Source organism: Garra rufa, chromosome 11, assembly GCF_049309525.1.
Source record: "Garra rufa chromosome 11, GarRuf1.0, whole genome shotgun sequence".
In the NCBI taxonomy this organism is placed as follows: domain Eukaryota; kingdom Metazoa; phylum Chordata; class Actinopteri; order Cypriniformes; family Cyprinidae; genus Garra; species Garra rufa.
Genome location: NC_133371.1, coordinates 33,656,035 through 33,670,193, shown reverse-complemented (window position 1 = coordinate 33,670,193; position 14,159 = coordinate 33,656,035).

Sequence of the window (14,159 nt, the reverse complement as noted above, 5' to 3'; positions counted from 1 at the left end):
TGTGACACATATGGCTTAATATAGTAAATGACATCTCTTACTTAAATATGTAGTAGAAAACCCATGAAAGGTTTAAGTTATTTTAAAATACACATCGTTTTGTGCATATTTTGGACTGGGGGGGGCGCCGTTATTTTGATGACGTGAAATGGTTGCACTGGTGCTACATGTATTTTAACCACTACACAATTCAGAATACACAACACCAGTGTTGGGTTGTTGCTAGACCCTTTTTACTGGGGCACATGTAAAAATATGCTGTGCCCCAGTAAAATCTCAAATTCGAGTTATAATTTATGTTGATAATCACAAAATAAAGACATTAAATGCAACATACATGTACGAGTAATGGGGGCCTGTGCCCCCAGTAGAGCTTTAGGTCTTGCAACTCCCCTTAACGCACAGTGCTGGGGAGTAACTAGTTGCATGTAACGGAATTACGTAATTTAATTACAAAATAAATGTAATTGTAATTAGTTACAGTTACTGTAAAAAACATATGTAATTAACTTACAGTTACTTCTGAAAAATGCCAGCGATTACAAAGGGGACTACATCTGAATTTTTTCCCACACTCACCCCCACTTACAGATTTACTTCTTTCATAAATTGCATTGACTGCTCTAAAATGAGACATCAATGTTTCAGGAGTTTAGGACACAGAATATGACACATACATGCTTATTCGATAACTGTTTTATTTCCTATTTGGGTTTATAAATAAACTTTATTTTTTAAGATTAAAGCTTAATATTATGTGGACAATTTCTTAATTCAGTCATCCTGGTATCGTGGACTCACTCTATTGTTTCATACAAACGCAGCTGCTGCCATTTATTTATTATTTTTTTTGTACACTGTAATGGATTATAAGATAACTAACAAACTAGTACTACTTCCTTTAATTATTTATGTGGTGAAATGTTGTGTAAGAAAACTGGTAAGACTGCACTTTATACCTAAAATGTCTCATTTGAACTTGCCGTTTGCAACTGATTTCTTTATGGAAGCTTTGCGTTCAAATATTTCAACTCAGATCAGTGTTTCGTGTCTAATAATTCGATTTTAAACATCAAAATAATCTATGAAGCAGTTGTGTAATAAGTGGGATAATGTTGTTGAAAATGTAGCCAGTTGTTACCGCAAAATAAAGATGTATGTTATCCCTTACTTAATTTAAGTCAAGTGATGAAGGATTTTGAAAAGTCTGACAATAATCAATGTTGCGTGCTACTGTAAGATTAACTCTGCCTGGTTTAAATGTTTCAAAATGAATAACAGTTGAAAATATTCAAAATTTAGAAAAGTAATCAAAAAGTAATTAAAAGTAATGTTACATTAGTTTTATAAAGTAATTGAAAAGTTACTCTACTTATTACATTTTAAATCAAGTAACTGTCATGATCTGGGCTGTGGGGCTTCCCTCAGCCACCTGAGGTCGCTGTTTGCACTGCACTCTGATTCATCACGTCTGTTTTGTCATTAACACTGATTCACACACAGCTGTTCACTATCTGGACTCTGTATAAGAACACTCACTCTCCATTCCGTTTTCAGGTCTGCATTGTCTTGTGTTTTTGATGTTCTTTTGTGTTCCTGAATTCCTGGCTTTAGATTCTGTTCTTGATCTTGTTTATTTTGTGTTTCAGTTTATGTTTAGTTTTGTGCCGTGTTGGCCTTTTGCTTTGTTTGTTTATTTGTTTAATTAATAAAAATCCTTTCCCTGCATTTGGACCCAGACCTCCTTATCTCACGTGACAGTAACTTGTAATCTGTAACCTATTACATTTCCAAAGTAACCTTCCCAACACTGGTAACGCATTACAAGTAACGCACGTTATGTAAAAGTATTACTACTTAATAATATACTGCGAAATAATATGACTTTTTAATTGACAAGAAACTTTTTCAAATACGTAAAACCAGTTACTTTTCCCCCTGTTTATTGATTAAAAGCTCTCCTGTCCCCATGTTGAGAGAAATAGTGAGTAAGATGTTACTTTAGTTCTAGAATAAATGTGAACATGCATTAATTAATCTCACTAAAAAAACACAGTATTCCTCAAAATGAATAAAAACGGTGAAATTCAAGACAAAACCTGCAATAATTAAATCTGTTAAATAATACAAAATCCTTTATGAATGTAATCCCATTTTATTGACCAGTGTCTTTGCTGCTGACTTTCGATGATCCAATTCATCCATACTAATAAGCAAAAATTACTCAAAATAATCTAACACGTGTTTTCCTTTTTTTTTTTTTGCTGAAGAGTTTACTTTTTTTCTTCTGCGGTCTACAGTACAAACGTGAATTTACTTTTTCTCTAACCCTGAGGCCTTTGGTGTAAAAAGGCTTTAACATTTGCCAAAAATAGGACTTTTTATATTAAAAACAAACAAGCAAGCCCTGCCCAGATTTAAAAAGTAACACAAAAGTAACGCACCGCATTACTTTCCATAAAAAATAACTAAGTTACTTTTTTAGGGAGTAACTCAATATTGTAATGCATTACTTTTAAAAGTAACTTTCCTCAACACTGCACAACACTGAAATTAAAATACTGATATGATTACCACAGCTAAAGAAGAGCTTACAGGTGGCAATTGATGTAAGTGGTGGAAATGGCCAAAATTCACTGGGTGGACTCTAGGTTGGAAGGCGGGGGGGTTAATAATGGTTATTTTAGATGACTTTTCAGGTGTATTTTAATTATAAAACCCTTTGTAATCTATAATAACATTTATTAACAACTTATTTCATTTTTTTCTTTAAACCTTCTTGTATATTAAGACCTGCAATTCTGTCTAAATTAAAGATAAGTTGTTTGTGAATTTGCATGTGAGCATCATTAATGACCCCCTTTGTTTAATTAAAAAAATGTCTCCAATTGGTCTGTTTAGCTAATCCCTCAAAACACTTCTTTACTTATTTACTGGGACAGTATTGCATGATTTGTGTGATTATCTTTAGTTTTCACTTTGCAAAAACGTTTGCACTTAGTTTTTTAAAAGGTAGCATTACATTCTTAAGGACTCTACACATTACATTCTCTAAGGACTCTACACTTACATTTTTTTTTTAGGAGCACTAGTTCTCCTACTGCAAAAAAATAAATAAAGATAAAAATAGGAACAGTGACAGAAATTAACCTTCCCATTATAAGGTGATATCTAACTATTAAAAGATTTTTTTTTAACCTTTGTAATGCCACAAGGAGTCTTAACGCTCCGGAAATCCGCGCTGAGAAACTCCTTCAGTGGCTGCGGCGTCATGACATGCGTCGCTATGTTTACATCCTGCCAGGATGGCATGTAGCATTTCTTCTCTTTGCCATTTGTAAGCTCTTTCAGTAGCTGTTGTCTACGAAAAGCCTCAAAGACATCACTTCCTAAAGTGGAAAACAAAGATGCGAGTCTTTAGGAAGTTTTATTTTTTGCTCCTCTTCTTACCCTTTTATCGCTAAGAAAAGCCATTAAGACTTACATCGCTTTTCTTGTTGCCCTTCGACTGAAAATTATAACCAAAGGCCACACAATGTGGCATTATCAGTATTTTATTTTCCAAGTTGTGTTGGGGTAAAAATAGCAACAGGTAACCCCCCCAACCCCCCCCCCCCCCCCATAGTCCAAAATATGTATAAAACGATGTGGATTTTTAAAGCTTTTCATGATTTTTCTGCTACATATTTCAGTAGGAGACATTATTCACATTATATTAAGCCATATGAGTCTTAAACTATGATCCAAAAATGGACAGTTGCATTATTTGTATAAACGTCATACATCCAGAAAAGGTTTTGATAGTCCACTATAGACATTCTACTACTATAAGTAACTTTGCAACTTCATGTCAACTAATTCTCATTAATTTGCAGCTATGTCTAGTAGCTCTTAGAGTACTGTTAGGTTAGGTTTAGGGTTAGTAGAATAAGTTGACATATCCTTGCAAAGTTTCTTATAGTCAGGATGTTGCATGTTGTGGACCCATCAAAATAAAGTGTTAGAAGATATTAGGCAGAGAGTCTACTAATACTCCAATGACTGCTATAGTTGGCATTTAGTTGCAAATTACTGTTAGTAGAATAGAATGTCTAAAGTGGACTATCAAAATAAAGTGTTTCCCCAGAAAAAAAATGGATTCAGAAATCAGGAAGGAAATCAGAACTCGATTATTATTGAACAAAATTCAATAATAATCGAGAAATAAAACCATCCATGTGACTTTTTTATTTAATCCTAATGACACTAGATGGCAGTGCAGGCGAGTTTAACCAAACCTAATATTAACCAAACCGAACACACACTTTCTTCACCTTACTTTCACACACTTATGACTATTATTAATACACAAGTAAACACAAATGTCTCTGTACTAAACTGAAAATTGCTCTACATGGGTCCATGTTCTAATCTTTGATATGCTGTTTGAACAGTACCATAGTAGAGAGTGGTATACTGTAAAGATAATGGACCAGAAAGACTTTAGATATTGGAATCTCTTTTGTGCTTGATTGTCGAATTTATTAAAGCAAGACAAGTGTCAATAATAGAGGAACAACTCAATGAGTTTTTACTCATATATGGAAATTAAGGGCAATCAAACAGATATTTTATGCATAGTTGTGGTTTGTGTCAAAGCCACACCACCCAACTATGATATTGCAGAATATCAAAAGATCTTGGATGTGGGTGTTTGAGTCACACCCTATTCAAAAGAGGTCAAAATCTATACTGTGTAGTCAGAATATGCTCTTAGTAGCTTAGTATAGAGTAAAATTAGTTGTATTGTAGGGTATAGGGTTTCAGCTTTATTGTACACTACCGGTCAAAAATTTGGGGTCAGTAATTTTTTTTTTCTTTTTTCTTTTTTTTTTTTGAAAGAAATTAATATTTTTATTCACCAAGGGTGTATTAAATTGATAAAAATTGATAGCAAATACTTACATTGTTCAAAATATTTATATTTTGAATAAATGCTGTTCTTCTGAGCTTTTTATTCATCAAAGAATCCTGAAAAAATATCACAATTTCTAAATAAATACTTTGCAGGGCAACTGTTGCAATATATAATCCAATATAGATCCAATATAGATTATTCTAATAATAAATCAGGATATTAGAATGATTTCTGAAGGATCATGTGACACTTAAGACTGAAGTAATGGCTGATGAAAATTCAGCTTTGCATCACATGAATAAATTAAATTTTAAAGTATATTACAATAGAAACCATTATTTTATATTGTAATAACATTTCGCAATATTACAGTTTTTTTCTATATTTTTGATTAAATAAATGCAGCACTGATGAGCATAAGAGACTTTCTTTAAAAACATTACAACTCTTACTGACCCCAAACTTTGACCGGTAGTGTATATATGGAGAATACTGTGAGTTTTAGCATTTAGTCACATTACTTATTTGGAGACGTTGATTCTGGATGAAGTTTTTCACAAAACAATGGTGAAAATGATAACTTTTATAAAGAATTCCAATATATGGTATTTAAGTGATTCAGGTTTAGTGCACTAATTATTGCTTGTTCTTTCAGTATTGTTGGGTCTCATCAGGTTAAACTAGATCAGTTGCTTCACAATGATCCTAAACTCACAAATTCAAAAAGCAAGAAGTCCTTGAAGGGTTAGTTGGCTATGGACAAAAGACAATAGATGTGTGCCAGTTAGAGTTGTGCTGGTTTGAAACACGACTAAAGATTCTGCTCACATATAATTAAATTTGCATATTTTGTCAAATGCAAAAGGGCCTTCTCAGTGGAAGAGGTTTCTTGTCAGACTTTAACTTCGATATCTGTATGCGTTGATCTGTCTATGGACATAGTAAAACATGTATCATAAAAAATGTATATCATCAAGAGTTATAGTACGCATGGAAACTTGCTGTAACACCTGCAAAACGTTTAATCTCCTTTTTTATTTCAACAACATAGTTTGTAATATGCTGCCAAATGTAGGAATCCACTTTCTTAAATATTACAGCAATGGAGGCCTTGAAATAAAGTTATGAGAACATTAAGAAAGAAGCATTTGTGGATCACTATGTTCAGCGCTGTTCTAAGTTCCTTCATGGAGACTTTAAAAATGTTAAGTTAAACTGAACATAGAAGGACAAAGAAAATGTTGTTTTTTTTACATACCATATAGGGGAAAATATAGGTTTTACCACTGTGTTCTTTTAAAATTGCAATAACCTTTTGATGTTTTACAGATAAAGCCTGATGATTTACAGTGAAGACAACCGTGTAGTATCTGCAATAAATATAAATAGATGACCTGGACTGAGTTTTGGGTGTTCAGAAAGGAAGTAAAACATTATAATTTTTTTCATGGAAGCGCAAGTCCCAAAACTGTAGACCCAGTCCAACCAATTTCTGTTTTGATGCAAGTGATTTTTACTCCGTATATTGTGCTTTAATAACTAATTTTAAAATTGTTACACGCAGGCTGCTGGTTCCAGCCTAACAAAGTATTTCAGGTGCTTTACAAAAAGTTAAATGAAAATAAACGTATTCATTAACATGACTATGACTTTATGATGCAGTAGTAAGTTATCTGGTTAACTGAATTATTTGCAAATGTAAACCATTTCATCAGGCAGACGTTGATAGAGACATCCCTGTTGAAAATTACAAGTAGTTTATCTTGCTTTTTTACATAAGGACAAACACAAGAATAGGATAAATGAGACACGTGCTTTTCTCAAACCACCACGCAGAGCAGATTCAACAGTCAGTTCTCTGTATCTTCTCTACACTCCGCCACAGCCATCATGGTATGTATCATTACTACAGCACATTCAATTGTTAGTCTACTTTAACATTTTAAAAAAATGATGACCACTAATAACCAATTGTTAAGAAGCATCAAAAAATTGTGTTAATGATGGACATGTGCTTAATATGCATACACTGTAAAAAGTTTTCACCAGTTTCAACTTTAAATTTTAAGGCAGCTGCTGAACTAAAGTTTTTAAGTTAAATCAACTTAAGTCATTTCAACTGACAAGTTAAATCAACTCATTTTTATTGGACCAGATCATAATGATGAGCTTATTAGCTCTAATGAGTCTTTGACATCAACTGACAGAGCAGCACCAGGCTGTAAATATGTAAGTAAATATGTGAAGATACATTATTTGAGTGCCTTATAGGCTGTATGTGCAAGCCATCCCAGCTGTTTTCTCAAAATCTACCTGTAAATGTGATGGTAATGTTTATTGGTAATGTTTATTTTTGTATTATCGATTTTTTTGCTCCTCTGATTTTGAGCCTTTTAACTCTGGTCCTGGTGAGGCAAGGAAGCTCCTAAAAGGAAGTTTACATACTTTGCCATCATTTTAATGTTAGCTAGTTAATTAGGTAGGTAGTTATTAAACAGGTGTAAAGGAGTGCTGATGATTTTTCTTTTTTTTTTTATCACTTTAGGTCTTCATTGAGCTGTCAAGGGCCCTTCTCCTGGTCTCTCTGCTTCCTCTTTGTACTCAAAGTGTAGATGATGAGCTTGTGGACATTGAGACTCTTGCCAAAATTACAGATTTTTTTCATAATAAGTAAGTGACTCATATTACTATAATAGAGGTTAGATGAAACATTTGATTGTGCAAATTTTAGAGGTCTTGGATTACATTCACAAGAAATAACAGATCTGGTTAGACTCATGCATGTTTTTAGTATTTAGTTTTAAATATGCAATTTTTTTTTTCAGTTATGAAAAAACAGGGCAGTATGCAGTAGCCATCAATGTCCCAAAGCAGCAGTGTATTACTTTTGATGAGTCAACCTTCCTGACAAGAGACAGAGATGTGAGATTTACAAGTGACGATCCCAAAGAGCTCATGCCAGCGCCCATCTATGTAGGCACTGAGCTGATTGGTGCAGTTCCTTTTCAAGGCAGACATTCAGAAGATCGACTGATGAATCCTCCAAATGACTCTCACTTGACAGACTTGTTAATTATTAATGGATTGGATAGATGTGTGGTTTTCTACACCTTAATCTCTCCCTGTTTAGGCAGTTGTCTCGGTAATAATGCTGAAAGTATTTTACCAGGTCTTGATAAATTAAAGGCACACACAGGTATTAAAGCCTTTGCTTTCACACATATTTATGCGGAGGACCAACACAAAGATCTGATTTCAGAACTGGGGAAGGTTGCTGAACGTGTGCCGCTCTACCGCTGTTTCTACAAATGTATCCTTTGTGGAAAACCAGGGTCAAGCACACCAATAAAAAAGGAGTGTACATTGGAAAGCACACATTTTCAAAACTTTATTAATAATCTTTATGGATATACTCCAAATAATGCTGGTTAATTGATGTGCTAATATGTAAATGCTCAAATATAGCCTTTCTTACATATGTTGCCTAAGCACATGTTTATTTTATTCACTTTATTTATTCTAATAACAAGACAGACTGTCATCAGATTTATTAGTAAATGTATCTAGCTTTGATAAAGGACCAAATTCCAGAAAATTAAAGCATTTGTATTCAGAAACATTTTTCACCAGGTTGTGTTTATTCATGAGATATAGATACAGATTATATATGCGTGCGTATGTACGGTACATACATACATATACACATATACACATATACACACACACTGAATAAGCATATAAGCCAAGTCAAAAAGTCAAGGGAGTAAAAATAATCCACACATGATCACACATTTCCACACATGATCACAGTAAATGAGTGTGGCAGTGTTTCTCAAATAAAACAAAAGAGCTGTTAGTATTGAATTATGTGTGTAATGTAGAAAAAGTTTGTTTTACAATAGAAAACTGAATTTAAAGCATGTAATTTGCGTAGTTTTGCAGACTTGGTCTATAGATTAGGTATATGAGTGAATGGGTTCACTAAGTGGGCCTCAAGTATCACTTTTAGTGTCTAAGCAATTTTAAAAAACTTTACGAAGGAACTATTTGATGAAAGTCGTAGCAGAAACAAACAAGCAGAATAAAAAGCACAAACCCGATTCCAAAAAAGTTGGGACACTGTACAAATTGTGAATAAAAACATAATGCAATGATGCGGAAGTTTCAAATTTCAATATTTTATTCAGAATACAACATAGATGACATATCAAATGTTTAAACTGAGAAAATGTATCATTTTAAGGGAAAAATAAGTTGATTTTAAATTTCATGGCATCAACACATCTCAAAAAAGTTGGGACAAGGCCATGTTTACCACTGTGTGGAATCCCCTCTTCTTTTTATAACAGTCTATGTTATGCAAACGTCTGGGGACTGGGATGTTTAGGAATAGGAATGTTGTCCCATTCTTGTCTAATACAGGCTTCTAGTTGCTCAACTGTCTTAGGTCTTCTTTGTCGCAACTTCCTCTTTATGATGCGCCAAATGTTTTCTATGGGTGAAAGATCTGGACTGCAGGCTGGCCATTTCAGTACCCAGATCCTTCTTCTACGCAGCCATGATGTTGTAATTGATGCAGTATGTGGTCTGGCATTGTCATTGTCATGTTGGAAAATGCAAGGTCTTCCCTGAAAGAGACGACGTCTGGATGAGAGCATATGTTGTTCTAGAACTTGGATATACCTTTCAGCATTGATGGTGCCTTTCCAGATGTGTAAGCTGCCCATGCCACACGCACTCATGCAACCCCATACCATCAGAGATGCAGGCTTCTGAACCGAGCGCTAATAACAACTTGGGTTGTCCTTGTCCTCTTTAGTCCGGATGACATGGCGTCCCAGTTTTCCAAAAAGAACTTCAAAATTTGATTCGTCTGACCACAGAACAGTTTTCCACTTTGCCACAGTCCATTTTAAATGAGCCTTGGCCCAGAGAAAACGCCTGCGCTTCTGGATCATGTTTAGATATGGCTTCTTTTTTGACCTATAGCGTTTTAGCTGGCAATGGCGAATGGCACGGTGGATTGTGTTCACCGATAATGTTTTCTGGAAGTATTCCTGAGCCCATGTTGTGATTTCCATTACAGTAGCATTCCTGTATGTGATGCAGTGCCGTCTAAGGGCCCGAAGATCACGGGCATCCAATATGGTCTTCCGGCCTTGACCCTGACGCACAGAGATTGTTCCAGATTCTCTGAATCTTTGGATGATATTATGCACTGTAGATGATGATAACTTCAAACTCTTTGCAATTTTTTTCTGAGAAAGTCCTTTCTGATATTGCTCCACTATTTTTCGCCGCAGCATTGGGGGAATTGGTGATCCTCTGCCCATCTTGATTTCTGAGAGACACTGCCACTCTGAGAGGCTCTTTTTATACCCAATCATGTTGCCAATTGACCTAATAAGTTGCAAATTGGTCCTCCTGCTGTTCCTTATATATACATTTAACTTCTCTGACCTCTTATTGCTACCTGTCCCAACTTTTTTGGAATGTGTAGCTCTCATGAAATCCAAAATGAGCCAATATTTGGCATGACATTTCAAAATGTCTCACTTTCAACATTTGATATGTTCAATCAATTTTACTTGATTTTCTCTCAAAGTTTTATGTTTCGCCATGGACATAGAAGTTGTTATAACTCAGCCATAAAATGTCCAATCTGCCTCAAACTTCACATGTTTGGTAAGAGTCCTGGCCTGAAGACATCTAAAGGCCAATATTCAGATATTATCCTAGCGCCACCTATTGGCAGCAGGATATATCATATCTTGCACTAACTTAAACATACCAAGGTCAATCTGCACCAAACTTCATATGTTTGATGAAAGTGCTGGCCTGAACACATCTACATGCCAATAATCAGTTATAGGCATAGCGCCACCAGCTGGCAGCGGGAAGTTTGGCACATTTAAGTCACTTTGATCTATTTTTTCCTACATTTACTGTATTAAAGGCATACTGCCCACTGTTTGCTGTTTTCCTAAAGCCACTGGTCGGCGGTGAGCCCGGGTGCGAGGGCCCGTTCATCGCTACATCTATACATTAATTCCAAACAACAGTAGAAGTAGAAACTTCTTTCTGTATGATTTGTAAGCTTGTTTATCTTGTGGGATCATTTGTGACCCTGGACCACAAAACCAGTCATAAGGGCCAATTGTTTTCAAAGCTGAATAAATAAGCTCTCCATTGATGTATGGTTTATTATGACAATATCTGGCTGAGATACAGCTATTTGTTGAGAGTGTAAAAAATCCAAATATCCATTTAAAGTTATCCAAATGAAGTTAGTAATGCATATTACTAATTAAAAATTAAGTTTTGATATCTTTATATATATGATTTTTGGCATAAAAGAAAAATCTATAAATTTGACTTATACAATGTATTTTTGCCTATTGCTACAAATATACCTGTGCTACTTAAGACTAGTTTTGTGGTACAGGGTCACATTTGGTCCCCTTAACATAAGGCATACCAGGTACACACAAACTTTAGCTGTGTAAGTGGGTATCATTCATTGACGCAATGGCTTTAACCCACACACACTGGTTTGTAGTAAAACTGTTTGTACTACAAACCAGTGTGTTCATAATTAAGGTAATACATTAACATAACATGGTAAGACACTCCAATTTGCAATATCAAGCAGCAAAATTAGCTGTTTTTTTTTCAGCTAAAAATAGGGGATGAGAAAAAAAAGCCTGACCCATAAAATGTTCAAATGGCTGTGCCCACTCTAACATGAAGAAAAAGGTGGATTGTCTACTCTAACCCTATTTGAATAAAGTTGCATTTATTCACTGAAATTCAATGAAACATTTAAGTGCACTGTGTGAGACCTAGTTACAGGGCAGTAACTTATAAGCAACACCACCTACTGTAGCAAATGAAAATAAACCCCCGGAAATCTCAGAAACCTTGTAGTTGTGATTGATGATCAGCTGACTTTCTTAGACCACATTGCTAAAACTGCCCAGCCCTGCAGATTAACTTTATTCAACATCAAGAAGATCAGGCCCTTTCTTTCAGAACATGCTTCACAACTTCTTGTTCAAGCTCTTGTTCTGTCCAGGCGGGACTATTGCAATGCTCTTTATGGGGCACCATAGAAGTCCATTATATGGAGAGAAATCCTGAAATGTTTTCCTCAAAAAACATAATTTCTTTACGACTGAAGAAAGAAAGACATGAACATCTTGGATGACAAGGGGGTGAGTACATTATCTGTACATTTTTGTTCTGAAAGTGAACTACTCCTTTAATCCATATGTGCCATCTAGAAGCTTGCGTTCTGCAAGTAAACGCTGCATTATTGTGCCATCCCAAAGAGGCACAAACTCACTCTCACATTAAATGTACCCTTCTGGTGGAATGACCTGCTCAACTCAATCCGAACAGCTGAGTCCTTAGCCATCTTCAAGAATAGGCTAAAAACACATCTCTTCTCTTCTTTATTTGACTCTCTAACTCTAGCACCCTCTATTCTAATTCTATTCTTCATAAAAAATGCAGTTTTAGACTTATATTGACTCTATATTCATTTACTTACTACTCGTTTTCTTTAAAAAAAAAACTAACACTAGCTTCTCTGTCTTTTTGTATTCTGTTTTTCTTTCTCTTTATTTATTATACAATTAACAAAAAAAGCAAAAAAGAAGGCCTTTAACACTAACTTGCTTTTTCTTTTTTTATTCTATCTATTTTCTTTTTATTTATTATATAATGACTTGCATGTTATTATTCTTTTGTTGATTTTGATTGCTTTCGTTGTCCTCTTTTGTAAGTCACTGTAAGCATGTGCTAAATGTCTAAATGGAAAATGGAAATGTAAAATAAAATTAAGGGATGCTTGAGTCTGAATTACAATTAATTTGAATTTAAATTAAAAATTTTTTAGCAATAAATAGGATTCTACACAGATATGTACATATATGGGGCATTTAATTCGATTTTTTGTTCTCGAAAATGTATTGATAATCAGGACGATTGCATGTTTCCATGAAATGCTTGTGATTAGCACCATCTTGTGCATCTCTATAAAACTACACATTGCAGACACTGAACATGAAAATCCACAAAACCAATGAAGAAAAAAGAGAGAATAATCAGAATAAAATTTGATGGACAATAATTAAACAATATGTGTAAAACAATTAATTATTATTATTTTATTCTCCTTTAATAAATGTTTAATAAATGTGTGGTAAAATGTGTAACGTATAGAAATATTTCTATATTTATTTTATATACACTACCAGTCAAACATTTTTTGAACAGAAAGTTTTTTTTTTGTTTTTCAAAGAAGTCTCTTCTGCTCACCAAGCCTGCATTTATTTGATCCAAGTACAGCAAAAACAGTATTTATTAGTATTTAAAATAACTGTTTTTTTTTATTTGAATATATTTTATTCCTGTGATTTTAAAGCTGAATTTTTAGCATCATTATTTCCGTCACATGATTATTCAGAAATCATTCTAATATTCTGATTTGCTGCTCAAAAACATTTTTAATTATTATTATTATTATTGTTGTTGTTGTTGTTGTTGAAAGCAACTGAGCAGAATTTTCTTCAAGTTTCTTGGATGAATAGAAAGTTCAGAAGAATAGCATTTTTATGAAATAGAAATCTTCTGTAACATTATAAATGTTTTTATCATCACTTTTGATCAATTTAAAGCATCCTTGCTAAATAAAAGTATTAATTTATATAATTATTTTATAAAATAATTTTTTTAATTAAAAAAAGTGTATAATGTTACAAAAGCTTTTTATTTCAGATACATTTCAATAATATAAATCATTTCACATTTTCAATAATGATAAGATTTCAGATAAATGCTGACTCTGGATCTTTCTATTCATCAAAGAATCCTTAAAAATGTACTAAACTGTTTAATATATTGATAATTGATATAATTGATAATAATAAAATTAAAACGTTTATTGAACTGCAAATCAGCATATTGAAATGATTTCTAAAGGATCACGTGACATTGAAGACTTTAGTAATGATGCTGAAATTTTTGTTTTGATCTCACAGAAGAATAAATTACATTTTAAAATATATTTAAAAAGAAATTAGAAATAATCTCGTCTAGGTCACAATGTATCATTTAATTCTTTATAAACTAATAAACTGCGAAGTTGGATTTGTTACAATAACAAAACTAAATTTCAGTTGTAATCGTGAAACAAAACCAACCATTTTGATTATTTAATTCTTATGACACTAGATGGCAGTGCAGACGAGTTTAACCA